The 13,512-nt window shown below is 45.9% G+C and overlaps 1 protein-coding gene across 3 annotated transcripts in view; it reads left to right on the top strand.

The window, feature by feature from the left end:
- The window catches only part of HIVEP3 (HIVEP zinc finger 3), a 1,468,651-nt gene that overhangs the window by 579,685 nt on the left and 875,454 nt on the right, over positions 1–13,512 (top strand). The gene's annotated exons all lie outside the window — the stretch shown is intronic.

The raw sequence follows: 13,512 nt of genomic DNA, 5'->3' as shown, positions 1-13,512 counted from the left end.
ATGTGTACGCTATGTGTGTGTATATAGATATGTGATGCGGTAGGACCTGGCAGTATATTTATGCTAGTAGATGTGTACGCTATGTGTGTGTATATAGATATGTGATGTGGTAGGACCAGGCAGTATATTTATGCTAGTAAACGTGGCTGGTATTTAGTGTTCTTTGTACCATCCTGCTGTGAAGTATTAGATAATAAGATTTTGGTGACTGATAATAATACCATTACAACTATTAATAAATATATATTTACTCATTTTTATATAGTGAATACAAAGCAGAAACTACATCTAAGTTTCTCTGTCTGGATTGCTGTTTGTCCTTGTTTGCATCTCTCAGTGCCAACATGTTATAATTCTCATTTCCCTGCCCAGACAGGCTTATCGCTCATGATATCCCTGACCTCTAGCAATAAGAAGCTGCTCTCCCTCTTGATAATGCATTTAGTCCCCCACCTATAGGACTATTGGAGTGGGTCCAAGTCTGACAGGCTTAGCTACCATGCAGAGAGAATTTTCTGTTTGTAAACACCCTTCTCCTGCTGCCGTTAACTATTTATTCCCTGTGGGGCATAAGCTGGCTTTACCGCCAGGCTCCACAATAAAAAAACAAAATATAGGGGAGTCTGGACGCATTTTTAGCACAACGGAGGTGTTTAGAAGATGCAAGCAGAATTTCTGCTTTCAGTAGTGGTTTAGAAAGGTGGAGCTTTATTTTACGTCAACCAAATAGTAATAACCAAAGATGCTGTTTTTGCACTACGGCTCCCATGATGAAGTCTCAAACTGCTATGTGCTCCTTATAAACATTCTGCTTTGGATATTGCTTTATAGTAAAGGGTTCTAATGATGCTGCTTGTCTCTTGCTCCGTGCAGAGCAGAGACAAGCCTGGATATTTTGACATCAAATTAATTTATTATACAATTAAATTATAAAGTGATGTTCTGCATACTGATTCTTATTCACTGGCCTGCATATTAAAGTCCACAGCACTGAGCATTCTGAGGAGTGAAAAGGACATTGGGGACACCATAACAAGTATGTAACAGCAATATTTACACACATATTTGAATGATCTTAGTAAATGTATTCTTGGGTCAAACCCTTTAAAGTGAAGAAACTGTAGCACTAAACACTTGTGCCCCTGTGGCAATACCTTGTAGCTGTTCCTGCCTATAGTCTATAAACCATACAGTTGTGCCAATGCAGTAGCAAAAGAATGTGACAGTAAAAATATGAAGTTAAAATGTAACTTTTAATTTTGTACTCCTCATTCTACTACTCATACCTTTTGTAGCTGAACTTGTTATGAATTAAGACATATGCCCATGATCCGGAGTTGCTGCAGGTTTGACACTTTTCATATTTATGCATCAAACCCTCAGCAGCCAGATGTTACAGCATAGTGGATGTGATTTCTAGAAATCCCACGCCCACTATGTGTCCACATACGTCTGTGGATCACCCACGGACACTGACATACAGTTAGGTCCATATATATTTGGACAGAGTCAACATTTTTCTAATTTTGGTTATAGACATTACCACAATGAATTTTAAACAAAACAATTCAGATGCAGTTGAAGTTCAGACTTTCAGCTTTCATTTGAAGGTATCCACATTAAAATTGGATGAAGGGTTTAGGAGTTTCAGCTCCTTAACATGTGCCACCCTGTTTTTAAAGGGACCAAAAGTAATTGGACAGATTCAATAATTTTAAATAAAATGTTCATTTTTAGTACTTGGTTGAAAACCCTTTGTTGGCAATGACTGCCTGAAGTCTTGAACTCATGGACATCACCAGACGCTGTGTTTTCTCCTTTTTGATGCTCTGCCAGGCCTTCACTGCAGTGGTTTGCAGTTGCTGTTTGTTTGCGGGCCTTTCTGTCTGAAGTTTAGTCTTTCACAAGTGAAATGCATGCTCAATTGGGTTGAGATCAGGTGACTGACTTGGCCATTCAAGAATATTCCACTTCTTTGCTTTAATAAACTCCTAGGTTGCTTTGGCTTTATGTTTTGGGTCATTGTCCATCTGTAGTATGAAACGACGACCAATCAGTTTTGCTGCATTTGGCTGGATCTGAGCACACAGTACGGCTCTTTATACCTCAGAATTCATTCGGCTGCTTCTGTCCTATGTCACATCATCAATAAACACTAGTGACCCAGTGCCACTGGCAGCCATGCATGCCCAAGCCATCACACTGCCTCCGCCGTGTTTTACAGATGATGTGGTATGCTTTGGATCATGACCTGTACCATGCCTTCGCCATACTTTTCTCTTTCCATCATTCTGGTAGAGGTTGATCTTGGTTTCATCTGTCCAAAGAATGTTCTTCTAGAACTGTGCTGGCTTTTTTAGATTTTTTTAGCAAAGTCCAGTCTAGCCTTTTTCTTCTTGATGTTTATGAGTGGCTTGCACCATGCAGTGAACCCTCTGTATTTACTTTCATGCAGTCTTCTCTTTATGGTAGATTTGGATATTGATACGTCTACCTCCTGGAGAGTGTTGTTCACTTGGTTGGCTGTTGTGAAGGGGTTTCTCTTCACCATGGAGATTATTCTGTGATCATCCACCACTGTTGTCTTCCGTGGGCGCCCAGGTCTTTTTGCATTGATGAGTTCACAAGTGCTTTCTTTCTTTCTCAGGATGTACCAAACTGTAGATTTTGCCACTCCTAATATTGTAGCAATTTCTCAGATGGTTTTTTTCTGTTTTCGCAGCTTAAGGATGGCTTGTTTCACCTGCATGGAGAGCTCCTTTGACCGCATGTTTACTTCACAGCAAAACCTTCCAAATGCAAGCACCACACCTCAAATCAACTCCAGGCCTTTTATCTGCTTAATTGAGAATGACATAACGAAGGGATTGCCCACAACCGTCCATGAAATAGCCTTGGAGTCAATTGTCCAATTACTTTTGGTCCCTTTAAAAACAGGGTGGCACATGTTAAGGAGCTGAAACTCCTAAACCCTTCATCCAATTTTAATGTGGATACCCTCAAATGAAAGCTGAAAGTCTAAACTTCAACTGCATCTGAATTGTTTTGTTTAAAATTCATTGTGGTAATGTCTATAACCAAAATTAGAAAAATTTTGTCTCTGTCCAAATATATATGGACCTAACTGTATGGCGTGTCTTCCAGGACTAGCTTCTCCGCAAGAGCAATTACATCATTAGAATGTATTAGATGCAGTAAATCTGTATGGTTCAGTGAAAACATGCGGATCCACCTGCGTTCAATAGCCGGCAGCGCTTTGCACACAGCGAACGTGTACTGCATCCAAAGCGCCGCTAGTTCTGGATCATGGGCACCCGGCCTAAGCCAAAAGATAGGGGTTGTAAGTGGAGAAGCAAAACTCATACTCTATCCTTACGCTGCTAGGCGGGAAAGTAAAGAATGTGTGCTCAGGAGAATAAAAATGGTAAGCTAATATTAACTGTCTTTGCACACTAAGACAATGCAGAGTAGCGTATGAGGGACAGAACATGTGGTAAGCTGCCCTAACACTTATTCTCCTTCTAAACCCAACAAAAAATATACTGAAAGAGGCCGAACACAAAAAATGTTGAGGGACCAAAAGTTAGGAACAGTACTGTTAAAGGCTTAGATGGACATAGGTTGATATTGAAACCTGCTGCCTTGAACCTATCTGTCATGAACTGACACTTTTTTTTTTTAATTCAGATGTATTATAGTCAGTTTTTGAAAAATACAGTAAGGACTCAAGGCTATAACATATTACTTATACTGATGCATTGTAACAAGAGATTTTGTGTGACTCATAGAAGATTTCTCAGACTGGACAAAGTGGTAGTATCACTCAGCTGTGTAAGCAGAAATTTTCACATTAGGCTAAACTAACATCTGCATTGCAATTCTGTATTTCTGTTCTGTCATAGGAGCAAAAAATAGAATTCAAATGGAGAAAAAATTGTCACACAACAGACACCTATGGTGTCTGACAAACGCTAACCACTTATAAAAGGGTACATTGGGTTTCATCATGGTTCCTCATTATATCAGAAAAATGAGCTGCTGAGCAGATGCAGATAGGTGTTAACAAAGCCTCTGTGATGGTAAGCAAAGCTTCTGAAAATTGAGGCCTTTAGTATTTCAGAAAGTTGCATAATATAATTTATAATTGGTATGCCTTAGTTGGCCTTCCCTATACCCATCACTAAGTGCCTTTGCAGCGCCCCAGAGTCCTGGTCGTTGCAGTACTGTGGCTCCGCCGCTAAGGGGGGCTATGGTACGTCTGATGGCACTGAAGGAGTTCATCTGACAAGGTATCACATATACCAATACATTTCACAGTCGGGCCTCCAGGGGGAGCTAAGGGTGCTATTTATTAGGCCACTCCTCACCGTGTGGGTAAACTGGGGGTCAGGCAGGAAGTTAGTCAGAAAGCTGACTGGGCTGGAACCAGGCAACACCTTGTGGCAGAGGGTGTTGTGGGGAAGATTCAGTAGGGTCCCTGTCAGGTTTGGGACCCTGACAGAGGCCTGGCTACAAGAAAGAACGTCACGGGACCGTGCCTGCTCAGCATAGCGGCGGTGCCCTAAGAAAGGATCAGAAGCGAGATATATTGTGCTGAGTGAGAAACGAGATCAAAGCAAGAAGGAGAATACCAGTAGGAGTCGTGCTGTAAGATCGAGGCAACATCCTACTGAGGCGCACAACCGGCGGCCGGAACGCCGAGGAAGTATTCATATATCTAGCTCCAAGCAATACTTCAAACCAACGGCAGGACAGTCAGTCACAGGCGGGCTGTCTCACCTAAATCACCTATGCAGACTTGGGGGGCAACCTGTGGAGAGGGGCGACTCTAGGGTCCCGGAAGAGCTCCGAGCCTACCCGTCATACGGGTGCGTCCCAACCATAACACCGGGAGGGACGGAGGATTAGCAGAACATCATCTAATCGAGTTCTTGTGAGGGAACACGAGAAACAGACACAACAGTTGTGGGGACTATCCCGTAAGCACAGCAGGGGAGGACCACAACACATAGCGCTAGCAGGAAGGCACAGATTTCCACCTGCAAGGAGAACTCTGGAGGTGCCATCGGACCGGCCGGACTTGCGCAGCCTGGTGAACCGTATTCCGGACTGAGGACCCAGAGACCTTCAGTAAAGTCTGCAACCTGGTGTCCTCGTTATTTACTGCACCGCACCACCACCACTATCCACATCTATCACTGTACGCCCCTCAGCAGGGTCACGGACCGGGTCTAGCCACCGTGACAACCCCAGAGCAGAGACTCAGAGGCCCGGTACCGGGTACCCCTCGGCCCTGCGGCAGTGGGGGCGCTACAACTTGGCGTCACGAACAGGATCTACTTAAGCCTGAAGAATCAGGTCATGTGTGCCTTGGAACTGTGATTTACTGTGCTTGGACTGTACTTTATTGCAAAGACTGTGTGTTGCCATTTACCGCCAAAAGTTCCCGCCAAAAGTTGCCGCCATTGCAGCGTTCCAGGGAGCGCGGAGGAAGAAGAAGGGCGTGCCATGAGAGGAGACTACCAAAGCGGCGCCAGAAGTAGCGACCGCCCCCTCCGACTCCTGCTGCGAGAGGACGACCTACCCAGCAGCAGAGGAGAACCGCCCCCTGATTTGCAACGGCGGGAACGAGGTGAAGAAGGAGCCCGACCTCGGAGAAATGGCGGAGCCAGGTGCATGCGTTGCCGCCGGATGCCCGACAGCGACGATGAGCAGCAAGTGCCCAAGCAACGGCGAGGTGATCCCGACCTGCCCTCACCCATCAGAGGCGGACTCGCGTCCACCGCCGGTGAAGGACCTGAACGCCTTGGAGCCGCCGGTGGAGGAGCCGAGCCTACCTATCCCAGCCACGGAACCATGGAGGGCGGAGCCACATCAAGAGGTGACTCCGGAAGAGCCGCGGTCCGGGCTGCAGCCGATTCCAGTGTCCTCGTCAACGGAACAGATCGACATCGGTGGAATCCCATCAGGCGCAGGTATGGACGGCACCCCTACTCCCCCGGCCGATTCTGCTCTCCCGACCGATCCGGCTCCCCTGACCGATCCCGCTCCGGTGACCGCTCCTCACCCCAGCAACAATAACCGTTTCCTCTCAGTGGAGCGGGTAGTCCTCACCCCCGACGCGATGGGGAAGCTGGTACCTCCACTACCGACCAAGATGGGGGAAACCATAGATGTAGGCCCGGACGGGGTGATCCTCCGGTGGGACACCCCCTGGAGCGAGCCGTATGGAGCTCCGGGGGAGAGCCTCACCCTTGCGGTACTTACCTGGGAACAGTATAAGCAATGTCTAATCCAACACTGGAAAGATCGAGACGAGACTGAACAACATGATACACAACGTAGAAAGTCTGTGCACGGCAGGAAAGACATGGTAAAGCGAGGAACTGTGCTGGCCTACCACCCGAAGAGGGGATGGGGCTCCATACAGGAACCGGGACTACCAACTGATGTCTTTGTTACTAGTTATAACGTAAAAACTCCCTGCTGCAGTCGAGATGGTGACCCATTGCAAAGGGGGGATCAGGTGACCTACACTCGCCACCGGAATGCACAAGGATGGTGCGCTCGGAACGTTCGCCGGTGTGAGCCTGAGGGAGCGTCACCTGTTGCCCCGATCATGACTGCTCCAGATTTGCCAGATCTTGTTACTGTCACCACCGTATGCCTTGTAGCGGCTGCTGAACTTGCAAGCAGGATTAGCCTTCAAATCCAGACACCGGTTGATCTGACGGCATCTGAGAGACCAACTACCAGCACAGGTGCTGCATCGGTCGGGGATCAAAAACCACCTTCTGCACCACAAGAGTAAGATCTTAAAACTCTGAATATGTAAATAGTTCTTCAAACTGTTTGTTTCTGCTATGTTGCTGCTAAAACCCGTCCAGGGTTAACTCTTAAAGGGATCCCTTTGTTGACCCGGGATCCCTATTGCTCTTTGTTCGTTTTCTACGTTTTGCACAAGTTATCAAAGAACTGCTGAATCATGAACAATGCATGATACAAACTTCTTGTACATAGTTGCACCTTCTTAAAGGTGCTCTCTACTGGTTTTATATAAAAGACGGACTCTTTGCGAAGATACGGTTATTGGAACTTGTACCGGAGTCCTTACGGTGTATGGTCTGGTAGCTGAAGAAGCTGCGCTACCTCATAAAGACTTGGTCCCCTCTTAAAGGGGATGTTTACCTGTGCACTTATGAGTAGTACTGTCTTAAAACAGTAAAGTGATAATGATGTCTTGAAAGAAAGTAATAATGCTGATATGAAAACGTTAAATGTAACTAACTAGTTAATTGTGAGAAATGGTTGATAATGTTGATGAAAGGATGAGGACAGGGAGTGAACCCGGACAGGGTTAGTTGGTGAGTCCTCCTAGGAGCCATACAGAGAAGGCTCAGTAGTTTTGAACTGAAGGAAAAATGTTACGTTCTATACTGTGTATAGTGGTGGAAGGGCAGTAGGCCCGGACTGAACAGGGCGGTCCTGCATAGAAAGGAGAGGCAGTAGGTCTGGAGCCGTTACGACAGGCGGTCCTGCAGAAATAAAGTAGGAGAATGTAGCACAGTTGCTTAAGCCTTATAATGTGTTATAAGAAGGTCTTTAGTGGATTCAGAGTGTACATCCTTAAAGGCAATGTCGAATTAATGTTTAAAAATTTTGCACTTAGTAGAGTACCCGGTTGGGTAAGAAAAGTTATTTGAAAGTATTTAACCATGTTTGTAACGTTTAAGTGTCCTCACCTCCCATAAAGGGAAGCTCTGTTCAAATATGCTTATTGTTATTGCACTCACAAAAATTGTATGTCTTTTTGCTGACATGTATTGTTGTTTTCTTCCCAGTCCCGGAGTACTGGATTTAACCGGGGGGGGGAGTGCAGCGCCCCAGAGTCCTGGTCGTTGCAGTACTGTGGCTCCGCCGCTAAGGGGGGCTATGGTACGTCTGATGGCACTGAAGGAGTTCATCTGACCAGGTATCACATATACCAATACATTTCACAGTCGGGCCTCCAGGGGGAGCTAAGGGTGCTATTTATTAGGCCACTCCTCACCGTGTGGGTAAACTGGGGGTCAGGCAGGAAGTTAGTCAGAAAGCTGACTGGGCTGGAACCAGGCAACACCTTGTGGCAGAGGGTGTTGTGGGGAAGATTCAGTAGGGTCCCTGTCAGGTTTGGGACCCTGACAGAGGCCTGGCTACAAGAAAGAACGTCACGGGACCGTGCCTGCTCAGCATAGCGGCGGTGCCCTAAGAAAGGATCAGAAGCGAGATATATTGTGCTGAGTGAGAAACGAGATCAAAGCAAGAAGGAGAATACCAGTAGGAGTCGTGCTGTAAGATCGAGGCAACATCCTACTGAGGCGCACAACCGGCGGCCGGAACGCTGAGGAAGTATTCATATATCTAGCTCCAAGCAATACTTCAAACCAACGGCAGGACAGTCAGTCACAGGCGGGCTGTCTCACCTAAATCACCTATGCAGACTTGGGGGGCAACCTGTGGAGAGGGGCGACTCTAGGGTCCCGGAAGAGCTCCGAGCCTACCCGTCATACGGGTGCGTCCCAACCATAACACCGGGAGGGACGGAGGATTAGCAGAACATCATCTAATCGAGTTCTTGTGAGGGAACACAAGAAACAGACACAACAGTTGTGGGGACTATCCCGTAAGCACAGCAGGGGAGGACCACAACACATAGCGCTAGCAGGAAGGCACAGATTTCCACCTGCAAGGAGAACTCTGGAGGTGCCATCGGACCGGCCGGACTTGCGCAGCCTGGTGAACCGTATTCCGGACTGAGGACCCAGAGACCTTCAGTAAAGAGACTGCAACCTGGTGTCCTCGTTATTTACTGCACCGCACCACCACCACTATCCACATCTATCACTGTACGCCCCTCAGCAGGGTCACGGACCGGGTCTAGCCACCGTGACAACCCCAGAGCAGAGACTCAGAGGCCCGGTACCGGGTACCCCTCGGCCCTGCGGCAGTGGGGGCGCTACACCTTTTTTACCCATCACTATATCCATCACTATATGCCTTATTTGCCCATATCTACAGTTGTGCTCAAAAGTTTACATACCCCAGCAGAATTTTTGTTTTCTTGGCCTTCTTTCAGACAATATGAATGATAACACCAAAACATTTTATCCACTCATGTTTAGTGGTTGGGTGAAGCCATTTATTTTATGCATCTACATCAACTCAATAGAGCGGCAAACTAAGGTATGAGTTCCAAACATGGAGCCTACCATTCTATCTCCCAGCTATGTATATCATATAATGATACAGATTACATGAAAAATGAGAATAAAAACATCTTAATAACACCAATAGTCTAAGGGAACAATAGGTATTAAATTAATAATAATTAAATAAATATATAGATATACAGTAATACTCCATTACGATTAATGGGTCCCATTGAAAAAATGGGCACAGACTGCCCGGCATGGCAGGTAAGATTATAATGATCAAATAATGACCCAGACAGCATGGACAATCGGCTCAATAATGTCTTCATTAGGCTCATATGGACCAAAGAACAGAAAAATGCCCTATAGAAAGCAGGCATAAGACATATTTTCATTCAGGCCTCTTGGGCTAATACAGTTGAAATGATAAATCCAAGCACATTCTTTCTGGAGCAGCAATCTGTCAAAATTCCCCCCCCGGGGGTTTAAGGTAAGCGACTCAATGACACTAAATGAAATTTCATTCACATTGCCCTGATGGATCTCATTCATGTGCCTAGCAATCGGAGAGTCACGTTTGTGCCTGACATCTCCGATATGCTCGCCCACCCTTCTTCTGAACTCTCTCCGTGTCTTCCCCACATAATTTTTGGGGCATCCACATGTGGCTACATATATTACGCCACTGGTTTTGCAGTTTGAGAAGTCTCTAAGGTAGTACTCCCTCCCATCATATGCGCTAATAATTGATTTACAAGGTCGCATGAATTTTCAATTAACGCAGTCACCACATTTGAAAAAAACGCATGTTCTGCGTTCAAGCCACGTGCCCGTCGGGGCTGATCTCTTAAAGTGACTGTGTACCAGCCTGTCTCTCAGGGAACGACCCCTCTTATAGGTTATCTGTGGACGAGGTCCTACAAAGTCAGCTAAGTCAGGGTCAGCTGTAAGGATATCCCAGTGTTTATACAGGGTTTTCATTACCCTGTCATGTTGGCAATCATACGTGCCAATGATCCTAGTTTTAGTTAGGGCTGCGTTATTATTGCGGCCTCGAGTTTGACCTTGTAGCAGGGAGTCCCTATCCTGCTGAAGAGCATGATTGAATGCTGTTTCAATGATACCTCTCGGATAACCCCTCTCTGAGAATCTTCTCTTCATGTCCACAGCCTGTTTAAGGAAGGCATCCATGTCCGAACAATTCCTCCTGAGTCTCAAAAACTGTCCCTTAGGGATGCCGTTTCTCAATGCCTTAGGATGGTGGCTCTCCCACCTAAGAAGACTGTTTGTGCTGGTAGGTTTCCGAAAAATCTGTGATCCCAGGGAACCATCCATCTTTCTATGTATCTGGACATCCAGGAATGGTAATGTTGTACGATCCAGCTCAAAGGTAAATTTCATACCTACGGTATTGTGATTGAGCTCAACCATAAATTCACCAAATTCCTGCTGTGTCCCCTGCCACAAAACGAAAACGTCGTCGATAAATCTGTACCACATGTTAATATGCCGATGCCACCATTGCGTGTCATCGGCAAAGACAATGGTTTCCTCCCCCCAGCCCAGGAACAGGTTTGCGTAGGACGGGGCGCAGGGACTGCCCATGGCCGTGCCCCTGAGCTGGTGGAAGTACTTCCTGTCAAAAATAAAAAAAAATTTTGTTAATGTGAACTGTAATAAGTCCAGTAAAAATTGGTTATGAGGCTTATGTTGTACAGCTCTGGATTTCAAAAAATATTCAACAGCTCTTAAGCCTAAATCATGTGATATATTACTGTACAGACTTTCGACGTCAATAGAGACCAGGAAGGAATCTTCAGGGACATGGATGCCTTCCAATTTTAGGAGAAGATCGGAGGTGTCCCTGATGTACGAAGGGAGGGCTAGCACAAACGGGCGTAATATCTCATCAATGTAGACGCCACAATTCTGTGTCAAAGAGTCTGAACCAGAGACGATTGGACGACCCCTCAATGGATCTATACCCTTATGCACCTTGGGTAAGGTATAGAAGGTTGCAATAAGGGGGTATGCTGGCAAAAGGAACTCATATTCGTTTTTACATATGAGCTTCCTTGACAGTGCTGCCTTGAGGATAGGTTTCAACTCGTTCCTAAAAGTGATTGAGGGGTCAGATGGTAGGATTTCATATGTGTCATGATCATTCAAGATGGTATAACACATTTTTGTGTATTTGGATTCTGTCATGATTACCAAATTGCCCCCTTTATCAGACGGCTTTATGACCAGGGCACTTTCTTTGGTGAGTTTTAGTAGAGACTCTTGTTCAGAATAAGTCAAATTACACTCCATAGGGCCAGATGGAATTTTACGTAGATCCCTTTCCACCAAATTAAGAAAGATGTCAATACTTGTAATGTCGCCCTGTGGAGGCATCTTGGTGCTTTTATTACGTAGATTGGTGTGAAGTGTACCTGTATTACTAGCTTCGTTCTCCTCCAATAAACCCACTAGTGCCCTGTAACTCTCCAAATCACTACCATCCAACCCCAATCTCTCACATTCTGATTGATCATTACGTGCAAAAAAATGTTTCCACTTCAACTTTCTACAAAACAAATTAATGTCCTTAGTCCATTCAAAACTATTAAATTTGTTTGTGGGGACAAAGTTCAAACCTTTCTTTAATACACAATAGTCCTCTCTAGTCAGGGATACATCAGATAAATTAATAATCTGTCCTCGGTTTAATTCAATTTTGACCTCAGTTGATACCCTGTTGTAATGTTCCTCTCTAAAAAAGAGGAGGAGGAGGAGGAAGAGGATACAGAGGTTGGATGAGAAAACGGATTTACACCATCCTTTCCACCAGTGGGATTTCTCACGGCTTGTTGTATCTGCCCACCTCTGTGAAACCCTCTCGTATGGTATTTCCCTCTTCCTCTCCATCCTGATCTATGACGCCTCCCTCCTCTTGGGGAGAAAAATGATTGGGACCTTTCTGTGTCAGATGTCTCAATATCAGAGGATGATATATCTGATACACTATTTTGATGAAATGTGTAGGCCTGATTTTCACTAAAGGCCTTAAAATCCCTTTGGAACTGCAATTGTTTCCTCTCTTTAATAAAAGATTGGTACTTTTCCACCGAGGTTTGTAATAGTCCCTCTCGTCTATTGAAGTCTGGATCACCTTTCAGTTTTAAAATATTCTCAATTGATTTATTCAATTGTTTAGATGATGCCTCAAAGATCTTTTTTTCTTCTTCAAGAAGTAATAACATAAATCTTATTGAGGACTCAATAGATTCCTTTAACCACCTTGTCAATAAGTCAGGAGATGCAGTTCGAGGTGATGGTTGTAAATTTATTCTAAGGCCTCTAGGCACCACCCTGTTTTTAATATAGTTCTCTAAGGTCTTAATCTCCCACCAGGACTTAATGTGTTCCTTATAGTCACTATATAAATTACCAAACTGGGATTTAAGTGACTGATTTGAACTGTCCCCTACTTGCCCACTTGTGCAAAAAGCCTGATTAGCGTCCTCCGTCCATGCCTCTAAGTTCAAAGGGCCTGACAAAAAACTTGCCATGCCAGCATAGAGTAAGCAAAAAACTACCGTATATACTCGAGTATAAGCCGAGATTTTCAGCCCAAATTTTTGGGCTGAAAGTGCCCCTCTCGGCTTATACTCGAGTCACGGTCGGCGGGTGAGGGGGAGAGGGCGCTGAGGCATACTTACCTAGTCCCGGCGATCCTGACGCTCCCCCTGCCAGTCCCACAGTCTCCGGGTGCCGCAGCTCTTCCCCTGTTCAGCGGTCACGTGGGACCGCTCATTAGAGAAATGAATAGGCTGCTCCACCTCCATAGGGGCGGAGCCGCAAATTCATTTCTCTAATCAGCGGTGCCGGTGACCGCTGGCAGAGGAAGAGGCTGCGGCACCGAAGACCAGCTGTCTGGGGGAAGGAGCGGGACGCCGGGAGCAGGTAAGTATCGCATATTTACCTTCCCTCGTTCCACACGCCGGGCGCTGTCTCCATCTTCCCGGCGTCTCTCTCTCCTCACTGACTGTGCAGGTCAGAGGGCGCGATGACGCATATAGTGTGCGCGCCGCCCTCTGCCTGATCAGTCAGTGCAGGGAGACGCCGGGAAGATGGCGCCGAGGAGCTGCAAGCAAGAGAGGTGAGTATGTGTTTTATTATTTTTATTGCAGCAGCACAGCTATGGGGCAATAATGGACGGTGCAGAGCACTATATGGCACAGCTATGGGGCAATAATGGTGCAGAGCACTATATGGCACAGCTATGGGGCAATAATGGTGCAGAGCACTATATGGCACAGCTATGGGGCAATAATGG

This window comes from Ranitomeya variabilis, chromosome 3 (assembly GCF_051348905.1).
Source record: "Ranitomeya variabilis isolate aRanVar5 chromosome 3, aRanVar5.hap1, whole genome shotgun sequence".
Classification (NCBI taxonomy): Eukaryota; Metazoa; Chordata; class Amphibia; order Anura; family Dendrobatidae; genus Ranitomeya; species Ranitomeya variabilis.
The sequence above is the reverse complement of the archived record's forward strand: the minus strand, read 5'-3'. Positions and strand labels throughout refer to the sequence as shown.